Source organism: Aquarana catesbeiana, linkage group LG12, assembly GCF_042186555.1.
Source record: "Aquarana catesbeiana isolate 2022-GZ linkage group LG12, ASM4218655v1, whole genome shotgun sequence".
Taxonomy (NCBI): Eukaryota; Metazoa; Chordata; class Amphibia; order Anura; family Ranidae; genus Aquarana; species Aquarana catesbeiana.
In genome coordinates, this window is record NC_133335.1 from 87,501,525 (window position 1) to 87,514,353 (window position 12,829).

A 12,829-nucleotide genomic window follows, 5' to 3' on the forward strand; every position below is an offset into this window, starting at 1 on the left:
GTATCTTTATATCTAGGTGACCTGATACCAGGGTAGTTTTATTGCATGCAATGTCTTTATCTTGCCTGACCTTGTCCTTGTGTGGAACAGAACGATTCTTGTTTTATAACATTATCAGATTTATCTCTGTATGTATCACCTTACTTTTATTTAACTTTGGAACAGGGATTTTTCAGTTGCTGGCGTGATGCTTTAAAAAAACACTAGTGCATAGTGCTAACAGAATCAGGAAAATCTTTTTTTTTTCCCTGAATGTTTTTACACAGATCTGTCTTATCTGTAGAAATCCTGTGAATTCAGCTCTTCAGGTAATCATGATTTATGAATTGTATACTTGTCTGAAGATTAGATAAATCTTTATGGAGCTATTCATGCAAACCAAAAAATTTGCAAATCATCTGCTTGCCTGATTTTCAAATCATTTTGCTTACGACTACCAGAGGGTGGAACATTTTGATGAGTAAACTACAGCAAACAGTTCTTCTTAAAGTGTATTGCTGCAAAGGAATAGTTGCATTCGTTTTCCTTTTTCATACTTTTTTCCTTTTTTTCCCATATGCTAAACAAGCCAGTAATGCACTACTTATCACTAACTGTATACCTATGGAGGGTTGTCACCCTAGGCTGCTTGCTCTATCTCTAGACTGCAGGTGTCAGCATATGGTAGCAAACAGCCTACAATGATAACACTGCCATAGCTCCCAACTGTCCCTGATTTGGAGGGACTGTCCCTGATTTGGAGCAATGTCCCTCTGTCCCTCTTTCCTCCTCTTTTGTCCCTCATTTTGATCTATATATTTGTATATAAAATTCACTTTTTATCTTTCAAAAAGTGTTTCCCAAACTTTTATCCAAATTCTAAATTTGTCAATTTTAAAAGACAATATAAAGGAATAGTAGTGGTAAAAAAAAAGCACTTGTAGATTTAATTAACCTTTTTTTAAAATCATTTCCCCTTTAAGGGGCGTGGCAGGGGGCGTGTCCTATGCCTACATATGTTTGCTAGTAGGTGTCCCTCATTCCCATCTCAAAATGTTGGGAGGTATGCACTGCATCTGCACAGATGTATACTAATGAGTCTTGTCACCCTAGAACAGGAAGTACATTACTGCCTGGATCACCGGGTGTGGTGTTTTTAAAAAAAAAATCCTGGCCCACCCTCACATCAGCAAATAACGGGTTAACACCTCCTTTGGAGCCCCACATGACCACATGTTTCAAGATGAATAAAAGACAGACCCTCCCCCAACTAAGATGTTTCCTTTTTTGGTCATGCTCCAGGCCACATGTTGATTGCAGTTGGTAAGTAATTTGTTTGCTGAATCCCCTCGCCGAACCTACCCCTCCATGTTCAGCCTGTCATGGACATGGAAGACCCTGAATGCTGGAGGTAAATCCTTCTAAGAACTGGGTGCCTTTTTTTGTGCCAAGGCCACGGGCAAAATGATGCTTAAACAGCATTGACATTGTACAGGTGTGGTATTATAAGAGCTCTGCAATGTCATCATTGTCTCTCCCTTGGGTTTTTTTTCCTGTCTTTTTATATGCAGTGCACCGCACTGCTCTCCTGGCTTTATTGTCAGTCTGAGAGCAGCTGTGAATGATGTCAAAGAGTGCGGGGAGATGGGCAGCACAGGATGGGAGCTGCCAGACGCATGCAATGATGTAAATGATCCTGGAGGTCTGCAGAGGATAGGGCTTGTCTCCCTCTCTCTCTGCAGTCCTGCCAGGTAAAGGACTTACCTCAGATTCTCACTGAGTCTCCTGTCTGCCTCTGGATGGGCTGTCCTGGCTCCCTTGCTGTGCACTTCTGTGGGCTTGACAGTCTGACTGTTTTTTGTCTCAGACTCTGACTGTGTCTGCTGTCTGCCCTTGGAAGTGCTGCCTGAAGCTCACCTGTGGCTGCTTCTGAAGTGAGTGGATGAAGACAGATGGCTCTTAACCTGTTCCCGACCGGCTCACGCTGATATACTGCGGCAGAATGGCTGTCAGATTACCTTTCTGAGGCCGAGATGCTGAGAGCGGCTCGCCTCGTTACTGAGCGCAGTATACCCCTGAAGTTGGGACAGAGGGTATAATGCTCAAAGAAGCATGGGTTGCCAGCAGGATGTGCATGACTTGAGCAGATGACCACTTGCAGGCAACTTGAGGAGGTGCTGGAAGCAGTCCTTAAGGAGTGTGGCAGGATACAGGGTGTAGGGTATCCAGGGAAGTCAGCAAAGACCTGGCCGAGGATCCAACACCGGTGATCATACACGGGTAGGTAGACTGGTGTAGGAAATAACAAAGTCTCTAAGGCAGGCCGGGGTCACACACAAGTAGCAGAGGTATTCAGATAGAAACAAGTCCTTTAAACAGGCCAAGGTCATACACAGGCAAGCAGACAGGTTTAGGCAGAAGAGTAGTCCTTAGGATAAGCCGGGGTCATAAACAGGCAAGTAGGCTGATTAGGCAGAAGAGTAGTCCTTAGGGTAAGCCGGGTCAGAGCCAGGAGAAGATCAGGGTAAGCCAAGGAACAATCCGGGTCACAGCGAGACAACAGGAAACAGGTGCAGGTTCAGGAACTCAGGGAGAGCTGAAGACAATCCAGCAACTTGGGTCAGACAGAGGCAGCCTTATATAGGCCAGCAGGTGGAACCATCTGTCACATGATGCGCCTATGGCGCCCATTTCTTCTACTGGCAAGATTGCCAGTACTTCCACAGCCTATTCCCTGACAGTGCTCCCCCTAAGGGGCAGCCTCCGGATGCCCAATCTAGCCATTCTCTCGGAGTGTCTGCTGTGGAAGGCTTGTACTAGTTGAGGGGCATGTATATTGCTTGAGGGCTCCCAGGAATTATCCTCTGGAGGGTACCCCTTCCACTTGATGAGGTCCTGTACTTGTCTCCCTCTTTTCCTGCAATCCAAGATGGTCTCTACCTCAAATTCAGTCTCACCTCCTACTAAGACTGGAGGTGGTGGTAATCTTCTCTTTCTGGGAAGGGACTGGGAACTGTTGGTTTCAACAGTAAAGCATGAAATACTGGGTGAATCTTGTAGGAACTGGGCAATGCCAATTCAAAGGCTACTGGATTTATCACCTTCCTTATCTTAAAAGGACCAATGAACCTTGGTCCCAGTTTTCATAATGGACATGAGACTTTGAGGTTTATTGCGGACAGCCAAACTTCATCTCCTACCTTGAAAGTAGGGCTGTCTTTTCTCCCTTTGTCATGATATTTCTTGTAACTATCTTGTGCTTCTTGCATGGCTTCCCGAAGTTGTTGATAATTGGAATGGATGAATTTTAACCTGTCCTGGACTGCAGGTACGGATGTTTCTGGAATGGAATTAGGTAAAAATGATGGGTGAAAGCCATAATTGGCCCAGAAGGGAGTTTGATTAGTGGTAGTATGTAAAGAGTTATTGTAGGCAAATTCCGCACAAGGGAGAAGAGAGGGCCAGTCGCTTGAGAACAGGTGCAGAAACAACGAAGATATTGTTCCAGCGTCTGATTTGTCGTTTCAGTCTGGCCGTTGCTCTGTGGATGATAGGCAGACGAAAGACATACTTCAATTGCTAAAGATTAACAGAGATTCTTCCAGAATTTATAAGTAAATTGTACTCTTCTATCAGATACAATGCTATCTGGTAATCCATGTAACCTGACAATTTCTTTAATGAAAATATTCGCTGTATCAACAGTACAGGGAATGCCAACCATAGGTAAGAAATGTGCCATTTTTGAAAGGTGATTCCCCACTACCAAAATAGTGGTGAAACCTTTGGAAGGGGGCAAGTCTACGATGAAGTCCATCTAAATCTTTCTCCAGGGCTGTTCTGGGATGGGCAATGGTCTCAACAGGCCCCAAGAGTTGGTATTGGCCCCTTTATTATGTTGCCAAATGGTACATGATCTGACATAGTCTTGACAATCTTGCCTCCAGCTGGGCCACCAAAAGGAGTGCTGTATAAGCTCTGAGGTTTTCTGAACCCCAAAATGACCAGCAAGCTTATGGTCGTGGAAGGTCCTTAAGACTTGGAGTCTCACTTGTTGAGGGATGAATATCTTGCCTCAAAACCAAAATAATCCTTCCTGATTTGTCAAAGAAGGTACCTCGAGTTCAGTACACTGCCTGGAAGCTTGTCCAATTGCTGTCTTTAGGTCAGGTTGTATAAGCAAAACATTTTTCACAGACAGGAAGGTACCTGGTCTAACTGTTTCGGGAACATCTGGGAACATTCTAGACAAAGCATCTGCTTTCCTGTTCTTAGAGCCAGGACGGTAGGAAATGTGGAAGTTGAACCTGGAAAAGAACAATGCCCACGGAGCTTGATGAGGTCTTAAACGTCTTGATGTTCTAAGATATTCCAGGTTCTTGTGATCCGTAAAAATCATAATAGGGTGAGCAGCTCCCTCCAGTAGGTACCGCCATTCTTCTAAAGCAAATTTGATGGCCAATAGTTCCCGATCGTCCACGTCATAGTTCTTATCTGGTGGACTCAATTTCCATGAGGCAAAGTCTACAGGGTGAAGGAGTGACTTAGGCCCTTGACGTTGGGACAAGATTGCCCCTGTGGCTATTTCTGAGGCGTCTACCTCCAGCACATAAGGCAGAGCCGGATCCAGATGTTACTGGAGCGGAAATTAACAACTTCTTCAATTTATTGAAGGACACTTGGGCTTCTTTGGGCCACTGAAACCGAACCTGCTGGTGAGTCAACTGGGTAATGGGTGCTATTATCGCAGAGAATCCCTTCACAAACCTTTGATAGAGATTGGCAAAACCAATAAATCATTGGACGCCCTTCTTATCTACAGGGGCTGGCCACTCCAGAATTGCCTTGGGCTTTTGTGGATCCATTGCAATTCCCTCGGTGGAGATGACAAATCCTAAAAACTGAACAACTGGTCTTTTGAAATCGCATTTCTTTACTTTTACATAAAGTCCACGTTCCCTGAGAGTTGAAAGTACCTTCTTTACATGGTTTTGATGAAGCTACAATGTGGCAGAGAAGATCAGGATGTCATCAAGATAGACAATCATAAAGTTATCAAGATATTCCTTAACCACATCCCGACCGCCGCACGCCGATGTACGTCGGCAAAATGGCACGGCTGGGCAAATGGACTTACAGGTAAGTCCATTTGAATTACCCGCCGTGTCAGTGCGTGCGCGCCGGCCGGGAGCTCCGTGAGAGGACGAACGGGGAGATGCTGATGTAAACAGCATCTCCCCGTTCTGCCTAGTGAGAAGTGTCACTGATCACAGCTGCCTGTCATCGGGAGCAGTGATCAGCGTAGTGACACTGCTAGCCCATCCCCCCTACAGTTAGAATCACTCCCCTAGGACATACTTAACCCCTCCCCATCCCCTAGTGGTTAACCCCTTCACTGCCAGTGTCATTTACACAATAATCAGTGCATTTTTTAATCGCACTGATCGCTGTATAAATGACAATGGTCCCAAAAATGTGTCAAAAATGTCCGACATGTCCACCATAACATCGCAGTCACAATAAAAATCGATGATCGCCGCCATTACTTGTAAAAAAAAAAAAATATTAATAAAAATGCCATAAAACTATCCCGTATTTTGTAAATGCTATAACTTTTGCGCAAAACAATCAAACGCTTATTGCGAATTTTTTACCAAAAATATGTAGAAGAATACGATCAGCCTAAACTGAGGAAAAAAAAATTTTTTTATATATTTTTGGGGGATATTTAATATAGCAAAATGTAAAAAATAATGCTTTTTTTTCAAAATTGTCACTCTTCTTTTGTTTATAGCGCAAAAAATAAAAATCGCAGAGGTGATCAAATACCACCAAAAGAAAGCTCTATTTGTGGGAAAAAAAGGACGTCAATTTTGTTTGAGAGCCACGTCGCACGACCGCGCAATTGTCAATTAAAGCGACGCAGTGCCGAATCGCAAAAAGTTCTCTGGTCAGGAAGGGGGTAAAATCTTCCGGGGCTGAAGCGGTTAAAGATGTAATTTACCAAATGTTGGAAAGTAGCCGGAGCGTTACAGAGTCCAAATGGCATGACAAGGTACTCAAAATGGCCAAATCGAGGTCTGAAAGCTGTCTTCCATTCGTCCCCCTCCCGGATTCGTACAAGATTATAGGCTCCTCATAGGTCCAGTTTAGTGAAAATGCAGGCAGTTCGGAACCTCATTCCTGGAATAGTTCAGGAATGAGGGGGGGCGGGGAGCGATTTTTGATGCTAATCTTGTTGAGAGCTCTATAATCTACACAGGGTCTCAAGGTACCATCCTTCTTCTTAACAAAGAATATTCCAGCTCCGGCCGGGGATGAGGAAAGGCGAATTAAGCCCTTCTCAAGGTTTTCGTCGATATAAGTCCGTAAAGCTTCTAACTCGACCTCTGATAGGGGGAATATTCGGCCAAATGGGTAATAATTCAATTGGACAATTATAAGGTCGATGTGGAGGGAGTTTGTTTGCTTTCTTTTTATTAAAAATGTCCATAAACTCTTGGTATGCTGAAGGGACATTCTAATGTTCATTAGAAGTAGGTTGAGTTATCAGGCAATTGGCCGATTTGAAAGTCCTTGGGACAAGACAATGTTGGGAACAATAAGTAGAAGGGAAGGATATCTCTTCTCTTTCATGCCTCAATCTATGTGTAGATTATGGGCCTGTAGCCATGGAGGTCCTAGAATAATAGGAAACATAGGTGAACAGATGATGTCAAAATGGATAAATTCTTGGTGGCCAGAATCTGTAGTGGTGAGAATGGGCCTGGTTTCCTGGGTAACGGGTCCAGAGCAGGGTAGAGAGCCATCTGCTAGGTGTATTTTAAGGCTCTGTTTTTTCTTGTGGAGTGGAATACAAAGTCTCTTTGCCAAGGAGGAGTCCAGGAAGCAGCTACATGCCCCAGAGTCAACGATGGTGTCCGGCTTCTTCGCAATACAGGCAAAGATTGGCCTGGCGGCGGCATTGCTTCTCATCGAAAGTCAAGGGAGAACAGACCAGACCAAGTTGCATGGGTTCACATTTGGAAGCAGGAGAAGAGAAATAGGCAGGTAGAGTGGAATGAACTGGTGGAACTTTAGGTAGCATCCAGGTAGGCCGGGAAGTCTGGAAACGTTCGGACCGCCGCTCTTGCAGGCTCCTGTCCAACTTGATGGCTAGTTGAATGAGGCCCTCCAGGGTAGCAGGGGTCTCAACTCGGGCAAGTTCATCCTTAAGAGCCTCTGAAATACCATTGGGATATTGATACTTGAGAGCAACCTTGTTTTACCCAGTGTCAGCAGACCATTTACGAAAGTCCACAGTATAGTCATCAACCGGGAGTTTACCATGGGTCAGTGTGTGCAGGATGGTTTCAGCAGCGGCCGTACGCTGTGGGTCATCATAAAGCTGAGCCATTGATTCCAAGAAAATATATACAGAATCTAATACAGGGCTTTTCTGTTCGAGCAGGTTGTGGGCCCAGGCCTGGGGCTCTTCTGACAGCAAAGAGATAAGGGATCCCACCTTTACACACTCTGTGAAGAAAGTTCTGGGTTGGAGAGCTAGGTACAGTAAGCAAGCATTCCTCAGGGCTCTGAACTTCTGATCGCCCCTGAAATGTTCAGGCGTGGGGACTCTTGGTTCAGGGGGAGTCATTACCACAGTAGGATTCGAGCTGGCCCCCTCTTGAGGAGAGGAAGCTGGGGCCAAACTGGCAGATGAGGAGCCTAGGTCTGCAGGCGCCAGTGCTACAGTCAGCTGCTGTAGCTGCCCTTCTAGTTGAAAATAGCCCTCTTGAAGTCTCTGTACTGCCTGGGTAAGGGTGCTAACCTGCTGGCATAGGGCCTCGAGTGGGGAGCCAACTCTGTCGGCCTCTGACATGGCTGGATTGTACTATCAGATTACCTTTCCGAGGCCGAGATGCTGAGAGCGGCACCCCTTGAGGCTGAGCGCAGTATACCCCTGAAGTTGGTACAGAGGGTATAATGGTCAAAGAAGAACGGGTTGCCAGCAGGATGTGCAGGACTTGAACAGATGACCACTTGCAGACAACTTTAGGAGGTGCTGGAAGCAGTCCTTAAGGAGTGTGGACAGGATACAGGGCGTAGGGTATCCAGGGAAGTCTGCAAAAGCCTGGCCGAGGATCCAATGCCGGTGATCATACACAGGTAGGTAGACTGGTGTAGGAAATAGCAAAGTCTCTAAGGCAGCAGGCATCTTGAGGAGGTGTTGGAAGCAGTCCTTAAGGAGTGTGGACAGGATACAGGGTGTAGGGTATCCAGGGAATTCAGCAAAGGCCTGGCCGAGGATCCAACACCGGTGATCATACACGGGTAGGTAGACTGGTGTAGGTAATAGCAAAGTCTCTAAGGCAGGCCAGGGTCACACACAAATAGCAGAGGTATTCAGATAGAAACAAGTCCTTTAAACAGGCAAGCAGACCGGTTTAGGCAGAAAAGTAGTCCTTAGGATAAGCCAGGGTCATAAACAGGCAAGCTGGCTGATTAGGCAGAAGAGTAGTCCTTAGGGTAAGCTGGGTCAGAGCCAGGAGAAGATCAGGGTAAGCCAAGGAACAATCCGTGTCACAGCGAGACAACAAGGAGGGAGAGCTAAAGACAATCCAGCAACTTGGGTCAGACAGAGGCAGCCTTATATAGGCCAGCAGGGGGAACCGTCTGTCACATGATGCGCCTATGGCGCCCATTTCTTCTACTGGCAAGATTGCCAGTACTTCCACGGCCTATTCCCTGACAATGGCTCTCCTGGGCAAAACTCCGTACGGGTACATCCTTCCCCTTTTCGGCCACCAGGGGGCGCGCGTGCCCGCTGCACGGCGGGGGAACCCGATGTGTGTGGCTGGCGGTTGCGATTGTATGCATGAGTGCCAGCACAGGGATTTGTGTGTGTAAACGCATAAATCCCTGTGCTGTCAGAGGAGAGGAGACATGTCGTTTGTTCCCAGTAAGTAGTAATGAGCTTCGTGTTCGACTCGAACATAGTGTGTTCAGTCGTTCGCCGAATTACGAACGTTATGGGCCGTTCGTGCCAAATTCGAGTGGCTTGTCACGGCCCATAATTCACTGCGGCATCGCAGTGCATTGCTGGCTGATGATTGGCCAAGCATGCACTATGACCCGCATGCTTGGCCAATCACAGCGCCATGTGTACAGAGAGCCGTAGTTGGCCAAAGCCAGGGAGGCTTTGGCCAATTATGGCTCAGGGGGTTTAGTACATGCCACACACTATATAAGGCCGCCTGCACATCGGCCCTGTGTAGTGTGTTGCGGTGGAGAGAGATAGACAGAGAGACAGTGTCATTTGATTTAAGTTAGATAGAGTAGGCAGGTCGAGTCAGTTAGCTGCATTTACAGTGTATTGTATATATATATGCATCCCAGGTGTTGTGTGTGTATATATATATATATATACTGTATTCACTGTATTCTATATTCTCTTCCTAATATACTGACAGGCAGGCAGGCAGGCAGGCAGGTGTCCTTCTTCTGATACTATTAATAGCACAGACAGGCTCTTGAAGTATTTTGCAGTTAGTGTACTGTGTACCCTGCACAGTTGCACCTACAGTATAGCTACCTGAAGCCAGGTGCTTGTGTGCTTCTTCTGATCCTATTAATAGCACAGGCAGGCTCTTGAAGTATTTCCAGTTAGTGTACTGTGTAACCCTGCACAGTTGCACCTACAGTATAGCTACTTGAAGACAGGTGCTTGTGTGCTTCTTCTGATCCTATTAATAGCACAGGCAGGCTCTTGACGTATTTCCAGTTAGTGTACTGTGTAACCCTGCACAGTTGCACCTACAGTATAGCTACCTGAAGACAAGTGCAGGTGTTGTCATACTAATAATACTACAGGCAGGCAGTTGATTCTGCTAGCTGAAGTATAATCTGTATATATATATATACATCCCAGTTTTGTGCAGCTACATCTCACTGCAGGCCAATAGTATGTCTGGAAGGCCAACAAGGAGAGGCAGACAGTCACGTAGAATGTGGAAGGCAATGTCTTGGCCTCGCTGGACAGGGCGGTCAGCGGTAAGGTGCATATTACCGCTGACTCATGGTCCAGCAGGCATGGACAGGGATGTTACCTAAGTTTCACGGCGCACTGGGTGACTCTGCTGGCAGCTGGGAAGGATGCAGGACAAGGTGCAGTAGTGTTGGAGGTTGTTCCGCCGCCACGCCTCCAAAATGCTACTACTGGTGATTCTGACACACCTCTCTCCTCTACCCCCTCCTCTTCTTCTTCCTCCATGGCCTCTTCCCGTGCTTTGTACTCGGAACCAGCGGTGCTCCATAGGCGTTCAAGGGGCTACGCAGGCCAAAAGATGCCATGCGGTGCTTGAGCTGGTGTGCTTGGGGGGCAGGAGCCACACTGGGGCAGAGATTCTGTCAGCTCTGCAGGGGCAGGTTCAGAGGTGGTTGACGCCACACCAGCTTAAGCCAGGAATGGTGGTTTTGGACAATGGCACCAACCTCCTCTCCGCCCTCCGACAGGGACAACTGACCCATGTGTCTTGTTTGGCTCACGTCCCTAACTTGGTGGTGCAGCGGTTCTTGGGCAGGTACCCGGGTTTCCAGGATCTCCTGAGGCAGGCCAGGAAAGTCTGTGTGCATTTCCGCTGGTCATATAATGCCAGTGCTCGGCTGGCTGACCTCCAAAAGAAATGTAACCTGCCCAAGAACCGCCTAATCTGTGACATGCCCACCAGGTGGAACTCAACGTTGGCCATGCTGCAGCGGCTGCACATGCAGCAGAGGGCCATCAATGAGTACCTGTGCAACTATGGCACCAGGACAGGGTCAGGGGAGCTTGTTTTTTTTTCCCCACGCCAGTGGGCCATGATCAGGGATGCATGCACTGTACTGTCACCATTTAAGGAGGCCACGAGGATGGTGAGCAGTGACAATGCATGCATCAGTGACACTGTCCCCCTTGTCCACCTGTTGGAGCACACGCTGCGTGGAATAATGGACAGGGCACTTGAGGCAGAACAGAGGCAGGAAGAGGAGGACTTCCTTAGCTCTCAAGGCCCCCTTTATCCAGACAGTGTTCCTGCGTGCCTGCCGATCATACAGGAAGAGGACGAGGAGGAGGATTGTGTCAGCATGGAGGTGGAGCCTGGCACTCAGCATCAGCAGCAGTCTTTAAGGGATCATTTACAGTGGCTGCGGATCATGTCGTCCTTAGTGACCCAGAGGACTCCGGACCGAATGCCTCAGCAAACCTATGCTGCATGGCCTCCCTGATCCTGCAAAGCCTGCGGAAAGATCCTCGTATTCGTGGTATCAAGGAGAGGGATCGTTACTGGCTGGACACACAGATGTACAGAAAAGCTCTGATAGGGTCACAGATGTTTGGAAGGCTCTGATGGGGACACAGATGTGTGGAAGGCTCTGATGGGGACACAGATGTGCAGAAAAGCTCTGATAGGGACACAGATGTGTGGAAGGCTCTGATGGAGACACAGATGTGCAGGAAGGCTCTGATGGGGAAAGAGATGTGTGGAAGGCTCTGATGGGGACACAAATGTATGGAAGGCTCTGATGGGGACATAGATGTACAGAAAAGCTCTGATGGGGACACAGATGTTTGGAAAGGCTCTGATGGGGACACAGATGTGCAGAAAAGCTCTGATTGTAACACGGATGTGTGGAAAGGCTCTAATGGGGACACAAATGTGCAAGGCGGCTCTGATGGGGACACAGATGTGGGGGAGACTGATGGAGAAACAGATGTGAGGGAGAGCTCTGATGGGGAAACAGATGTGTGGGGAGGCTTTTATGGGGACACAGATGCGCAGGAAGACTCTGATGGAAACATAGACGTGTGAGGAAGCACATACATTCATTTATAAGTAACTCTTTTTTTTGGAGCCCACGAATATGTGTAAAATTTACGATGTGGCCCTCCAGGTAAGGTATACTATCTGCTGACAGCAGCTGCTATATATAGCGTCTCAGATATTCCATAGCGCAGAAATTGTTTAACTTTAAGGAGAAAATGTGTTCACTTCAATCATGCAAGTAAAAATTCTGTGTTATTCATTCTTCTTGCACATGACTAGGTATTGAAAAGTAAATATAACATCACCTTATATCAGGGGTAGGCAACCCCCGGCACTGGTGCCGCAAGCGGCACACAAAGCCTCTTTTGCCGGCATTCGACTCCCTCCCCATCAGCAGAGCAGCGCAGGAAAGTGTCAGTGAGACACTATGCATTCCAATTTCAGGGTTCCCCACGCCGCACCTGCACTGTGACCCCACACATTGTAAAAGATGGGAAACATTGTTTGGTTCTCTAAATTTGCTGTAGCTGCGATCGTCAGCTTTTCACAGTCAATCACAGTCCTGCTAGCCCCGTCCACCATCTGGAGGAAGATGACTTGCTTGGTTGCCACTACAAATCTCAGAAAGAAGGAATTTCACTGTGATTGAGAACCACAATCAGGTGACAGTTTGTGGAATTACTGTTGAGCTTCTGGGAACTTTGCTGAAATTATTCCTGAACCTTTGCGTCACTTACTACTGAACCCCTGCACTCTGTGTCCCTTACTACTGAACCCCTGCACTCTGTGTCCCTTTAAGCCACAGCCAGTATTCAGCGCAATAAAGATCACACCCAACTTTTCTGTGGCGCAGAGCACCGCACTTTTTCTCAGCTGTGGGTGCCCAGCTTATGATCTTGCACACAGGCCCACTGCTTTCAGAAAATGCCCCTGACCTGAGCTCATCATTGTGCATCTATTCCATCACATACATCACATCACATACAAGCACGTGGGCTGGATGCGATAGGTGAATCAGCAGGATGAGTGTGCCAGGACAGGTAGATGTGTGTCATCTCTGCTTC